The sequence below is a fragment of the Prionailurus viverrinus genome, chromosome B3, assembly GCF_022837055.1.
Source record: "Prionailurus viverrinus isolate Anna chromosome B3, UM_Priviv_1.0, whole genome shotgun sequence".
NCBI classification, from domain to species: Eukaryota; Metazoa; Chordata; class Mammalia; order Carnivora; family Felidae; genus Prionailurus; species Prionailurus viverrinus.
This window is the reverse complement of record NC_062566.1, coordinates 137,040,817-137,047,166: the sequence shown is the minus strand read 5'-3', so window position 1 is coordinate 137,047,166 and position 6,350 is coordinate 137,040,817. Positions and strand designations below refer to the sequence as shown.

At 53.5% G+C, this 6,350-nt stretch overlaps 1 long non-coding RNA gene across 1 annotated transcript; it reads left to right on the top strand.

Moving 5' to 3' along the window:
* Positions 1-1,707: 1,707 nt before the first annotated feature.
* LOC125168619 (uncharacterized) lies at positions 1,708-4,757 on the top strand. Its single transcript, XR_007153224.1, has 3 exons — positions 1,708-1,809; positions 2,099-2,233; positions 4,554-4,757. It is a non-coding gene; the product is annotated as an uncharacterized LOC125168619 (long non-coding RNA).
* The last annotated feature ends 1,593 nt before the right edge of the window (positions 4,758-6,350 follow it).

The following is a 6,350-nucleotide window of genomic DNA, read 5'->3' as shown; positions in this document are numbered from 1 at the left end:
GGGCGGCACGGCTGGGATTTCTGTGAGCTCCTGGGCTCACTGGGAGGCGCAGACCCAGCTTCACTTCCTTGTTGTGCCATCAACTTGCTGGTGAACTCGAGCAGGTCTAGGCCTTGGGAGTCCCACCTGTACAAGGAAGTGTTTGGTCTCGGAGGCTACCACCATCTCGAGTTGCAATTTCTCGAGTTGGGTTTCCAGCTCCTTATGGAGCCCAGAGCCCAGTGCATAGCAGGCTCCCTGTAGGGGTGAGGTGAACAAATGACTGAATGAATGATGGATCCAAACACAACGTGTCCACCTTTTTTGCCCACAGAGTGTGTTGCTCTGGGATCAGCTCTGAGCAGAATCATCTGCAAGTTCAACGTGGCTGCATAGCCCATGAGCAGCAGCTCTCTTAGAGAGAGAGGCTCACATAGCTGGGTTGGAAAAAAACCAATTAAGGGCTTGTGTATTTAGCATTTTGCACTCAGAGTACTTAAGGACGAAGGGTAATCTTTTGAAATCAGACATATCTTGTTGGTTAATGTTGGTGTAAGTTTTTTTTTTTTTTTTGAAGGTAAGGCCTCGACATGGCGGTCAGAGCTCATGTGAAGAGGCAAATTACCGATACATGAGGGTATGCCTAATTACCTGAAATTCCCTCCTCTGTTGAGTGAAAAACACAGTTTTCATCAGCCCTGGATTAATTATGGCTGCCGAGAGCTGTAATTGGCAAAAGCGTGTTTTTAGCTCATGACTCAAGGCTGACTCAACATTGGGGACCGTGCTTTCCATGGCCTCAAGCTGGGCTCCCTTTTTTCCTGGAAACGCCTAAGTGGTTTGCCAAGCACTTTGATGGGGCCCATCAAGCTTCCCTGGGAGGCTCAGAGCCTGGTTTGAGCCCCTGGCATCCAAACTGGGGGTGGGGGAGGGGTGGGGAGGCCGCCATGCTGGGCGCTCCTGGACTTACCTCACGTCAAGCTGAAAACACCTTCACGAAGGTGAGCAATCTCAGGCATTGTCTTCTAAGCTGTGGAGCTTGGATTTGAACTCCCTGTTATTATTTTTTTTTCCCATTGCCCTTTGGGACCTCACACGGGTCACCTGCAGGGCTTGGAGTGGCTGTCCCCACAGCGAAATGGTCTCGTGAGGGTAGATCTTGCTGTGTGTGTGAGTGAGACCATGCTGCTCAGGGCTGAACTTGTTTCTGGTTCCATCAGGAGGGCTTTGATGACAATGCCCAATTCTAACACTGGAAGATTTTCCGGGTGGGGAGAAAAGACTTTGTCATAAATCCTGGCCTTGCGTCTGGATTGATGGATGGGTCATCCATTCGTGTTGGTGAGATCACCTTCCCTTCTCATTTATCTCCTCACCTGTGGCTGTCTCTGTCCTCGATTGGCCTCCCAGGCCTGGCCTCAGAGTGACCATTCTGTGGGCGGAGGGGTAGCCGGAAAAAGTTGCCTCCCGGTGGGATGGGACCACCTGTCAGAAAAGGCCGATTTCCTCCACCCCACTTTGATTCTCTGAAGCTGACAGACTGAGCCCTCATTTCCTGTCCTCTTTCATAACCGTGGCCCATTGGATAGATGAAGAAGCCAGATTTGGTTTACCAGGTCCAGACCTGCCTTGGTCTTTCAGGAAACAAGGTGTGAGTCCTGGGGAAGTGGCCGGCACCCTTCCACGGACCGCAGAGGCACATGGGGAGGCTCTCAGAGGGGATGGTTGGTGTAAGGGGGCAGGCTCGATGCTTACATTCACGTCCACGAGCTCAACTTTTCCCCTCCTAGGCCTCCCCAGGGGCAGGGTTTTATCATTCCATCTTTTCTGGTGAGTAAACGGAGGCACAGAGAGAAGACAGACATCTTGTCCACAGTGACGCAGCCTGAATGTTCAGGATGGCCTAGCTCGAAGCGGCCCAGCCAGGACTGCATGTTGTGTCCGCCGGACAACAGGAGCAGGCTGTCTCCTGCCCCTCTGGGGTCACCCAGTAGGTGGGCAGGGGCCACAGTCGGTGCGCCCAGGGCTGTGCGATAGTACCTTTCAGTGTGTGCCTTGAAGGATGTGTGTGTGGGTGGAGTGCTCCACTGGGCAGTGAAGATGCCGTCTCCTTTTGCAGATTTAAGAAGCAAGCCAGCACCTGAGGGACGTGGAGAAGGTCTGCTGTGCAGCATCACATGGGGCTTTTCCAACCCCCCAGCCCCCCAACGTGTGTGACCACTTGTCTTTTGTTGGTTTTCCAACCCCTGGAAAGGTTTGGAGTTTTCCAGCTCTCCTCCCCTCCCCTTCTTTCCCTCCCCTCCTCTTCCCTCCCCCCCTCCCCTCCCCTCCCCCCACTGTCTTCCAGACCAGCAGGTGGCATGGACTCTGGTGGACAGGGCTCTAAGGTGCCGAGGAGGGACCTCCCCAGTCTCAGCTGAACACATATTTGTTTCAGTTCCTGTCTCGGGCCTGGGGCTGGGGTAGACTCTGTCCCTCGTGACACCTCTGCACAGGGGCACATCTCTGTCCTCATTTCCCCAACGAGCTCCCAGAGGCCCGAGGCCCGGGGGGAGACCGTGGCGCACCCTCCACCCCCACCCCCCTGCAAACTGCTGCACCCCAAATGGGTGCACGTGGACTTGGGGTCGCTTGGGCTGCATCTCTTACTTCCTGCTGACCAGCTGGGCCGCCAGACCAGCCGTTGCCCGCAGGCTCACCCTGATGCTGAGACCTGCCCTGTTGCGTGAGGACAGGGCGAGAGGAGGAGGTGATTGTTATCTCTACACAAATGAGCCGGCCAGTCCGCACTTGTGCTCACCCTTGCCGCAGCAACAGGAAAGACGGGATCCACGCTAATTGCCCTCACGTCTCTTTCTCTGGTCAGAGCTGTTCCCGACTGTCAGAGTGACACATGGCTCCCAACACAAGGCCCGTTGCAACACTTTCTAATTTTTTCCAAAAGATTTTGAAGGCAGGAAGAGTTTCGGTTCCGGTGAGGTACCCGTGGCTGGCTCTGATCTCTGATGCTAGGGGACAATTCTTGTCACCGCGATATAGGGTTGCACATCCTTTCCTCTGGCTATAAGGCCTGTTATTTTTAACACAGAATTTCTTCCAGGATCTTCAAACATCTTTTCACCAGATAGTGATGATTCATTTCTGGACAGGACAGCAGAACTAAAAGATCAAGTTTTGCAGTGCCTCTTGGCCCGACTCCCCTTTTATTTCTCCATCTTCTTCCCTTTCTTGCTCACCTACCCCACCCACCTTGCTCAGGCCGTCTCTCCAAGCCCCAATTAGCAGATGGGAGGGGCCGCTTGGTCAAGGACGCTGGTTGTGGGTGGTCCAGGTTGTTGAGAACATGTTCTCTTTGCATCACCAGCTCTGGGGAGATGGGCTGTTGACATACATGGGAAAAATCTTCTTAGGAGATTTCAAAGCATTGGAGACTCACCTGTTGTTGGGAGCTAACAAGAAAAAAGAGGCGAAATATCCCAAAGGCAGTATTTGGACAGGATCACCTGACCTCACCCCCTCTTAGCATTCAGATTCCATGATTGCAGGCTTCCCTGGACCATTGGAATTGCTGCTGGTGGTGGGGGGGGGTAGGGAAAGGAACAGCAGGGGGAAGAGACAGCTTCCTCTGTGCTATGTGCTTGTTTTGTGCCCACAGATTTTTGTCACTCTGAGCACATAATGATGTTGACCATGCTAGCAAGCCCACTTGGGGGGCACTATCTGCTGGGAACTGTTCTCTGTACTTTGCACTAACTAATTTAATTTTCAAAGCCATCATTAAGTGGGGACGATCGGTATCCAGTTTTATGGTGGGTGGGTTTTGAAGCACAGAGATGCAAAGTAACCTGATCAAGCTCACACAGCTCAGATGAGAGCCGGGAATCAAACCAAAATAGTCTGACTCCAGGGTCAGTATTTTCAGACTGCACGTTACTTAGTAGGGACAGGCTGTCCCGGACTTTTGCAGCTGCTGGGGACGGGGCTGTGGACTGGGGGGCGCGTGAATAGTGCACACGGAGACCTCTACTCTAACTGAACGTGGTTCTCCCCAGCAAAGGTCCATGGGCAAGATCGGGAGCTGGGATCTGTCTGTCTCAGGCCACGGGTGGTAGGGGGCACGTGTCATTGTGGCACACAAGCAGACCTCTGCCCTGGGGAAATGACAGAATGGGGCACATGGCAAGAGGTCCACAAGATGAACCTGAGGTGGATGGGGACAGACCATTATCGGCTGTTGTTACTGTTTCTTAGCGAGGAGCTCTGGTTGTGGATACTGACAGTTATGGTCACTGCACGACAGATTCTATTGTGCCGCGGGTGGCTTTCCGTCTCTATCGGTTCGCCCCACGGAGGCCTGGTTGTGCAATCCCTGCCCATGTCCCAGCCAGCGAGCCAGAGAGCGGGTGGGTGGGTATGTGGAACAGAGGTACTGTGACTACCTGGGCAAGACTTGGCTCTGAGTGTAGGCAAAAGCGAATGGAGTTCTGTCTGGCCAGGTGTGTTTCCTGATGTGCATTTACACGCACTTTTCTTTGTTTCATCTTATTTCATTTTATTTCCCTTCTATTGAACAGTGTCTCCTTACCACGGTCTTCTGGAGCCCACACTGGTTTCCACTTGCCTGAGGATGACGCGAAGACTGAGTGGCCCCACGGCCCACCACAGGTCACACGTGTGAAATGAGGGTCTGCTTTGCCTTTATTTGCCAGTGGGGTCCCCACTCACTGGTCCTGTCTCCTTAAGGGAGTGGACCCTCCTCTCCCTTTTCCTGCCTTTCTCCTTCAGGTCTTCAGCAGAATGGGGGTGGGGGGTGGGGACGGGGGAAAAGACAGCCTCTCAGACCCCAAATACCTTCTGCTCCACGATTGCAATCACACTCGTGCTGGGTTCCGAACCTGCCTGGCTTTCCAGGGTGCTGAGCCTGGGGCTGAGGACGGCAGCCCCTTTGGCGTCGAAATCTGGTTTCCTCTTGGAAAAAGGCTACTTCCTGATTGCTAGAGAGAGGAACGTCTTTAAAAGGCTCTGCTGTTCCTGTTGGCCTGCACACCATTGGCCTATGACATTTGATGATTTAAGGGTTGATGGATTAAAAACATGTGGTCTGAGTTTCCCTTGAATGCAAAATGCATGTTGAACTTAAGGATCAGTTAAAAGAAAGAATAAGATAAAGAAGGAATGAAGGAAGGAGGAAGGAAGAGAAGAAAGAAAGAGAAGGAAAAGAAAGAAAAGAAAGAAAAAGAAAGAAAAAGAGAAAGAAAAAAGAAAAAAAAAAGAAAGAGAAAGAAAGAAAGAAAGAAAGAAAGACAGACAAGAAAAGGAAAGAAGAAAGGAAGAAAGTCAAAGAAACAGTCCAGGTTTTTCATAATGCCCTGACTTTGAAAAATAGGCCAAGGTTTTTGCAGAGTACAGGCTCCACGTGGGGCCTCCCGGGCACTCCGGAAAAGTCTTCAGTTGGCCTGGAGGCAGCAGGGACTTGTGTGGGCCCCGATCCCTCCCGGCTCTGGCCCCAGGGTGGCCTCGTGCAGCTCGGCACCCTGGGGAGACCTCAAGTTCGAGGAGAGAAATAAAGCTACAACTTCCTGTCTTGCGGAGACCCCCTTCCACCCTAATTTTGCCCAAAGTATATCACTCTCCGGCCAGGCAGCATCAACCGAGCGTCTAACGTGCGCCGGTGTCCCCGGTGGGTTCCGCGATGAGGTCCCAGCGCCTGTTCACGGTCCTCCAGCTCTGACCGAGCAGCTCCCGGTTCCAGCCTTTCCACCTGCGCCCTCCCCGACTCCTCCAGCCCGCGGGCCCTTTCTCTGCCTCTGGCCGCCCCAATCGTATCCGTTCACACCCACGGTGTTCCCTCCAGGGCTGTGATCCGTCAACACCCCGGGGGCGATGCTGAAGGGCTCACAGGGCCTCGTCGGGATCTGGGGCGCCGACGGAATCCACGGCTGCCCCCCTTTGGACTCCACACGTGGCGCTGAGCGGAAGGCCCTTGGCGTTGGCTCCCCCGGCTTGGCTCCGCCCCCTCCGTTTTGGAAGGTTTGCAGGCCCCTGCCCTCTCATGCTCTGTTTACTGCAGGCAATGATTTGAGCTTAATGGAATCGGGAAGGGATTCCGCTTTCATGTGGTCGGGAGGCCAAGGCCCACACAGATACCCGTGCAGTTTTACGGCCAGGCCGGGGGGGTTGGTAAATTTGTCGAGGAGTGCCCTGCTCCCAACAGCTCGCTGGGAACAGGGCCTATAAATAGCTCCTGCCAGTCAAGGCATAACGATTTCAATCTTCCTACTGTATAAATAAACAGTATTGTTCAGGAATTCTTGGCCGCAGTTTTGGCCCGCGCGTCCCGAAGATGATCCAGCTGGAATTTTCGGCGAAGG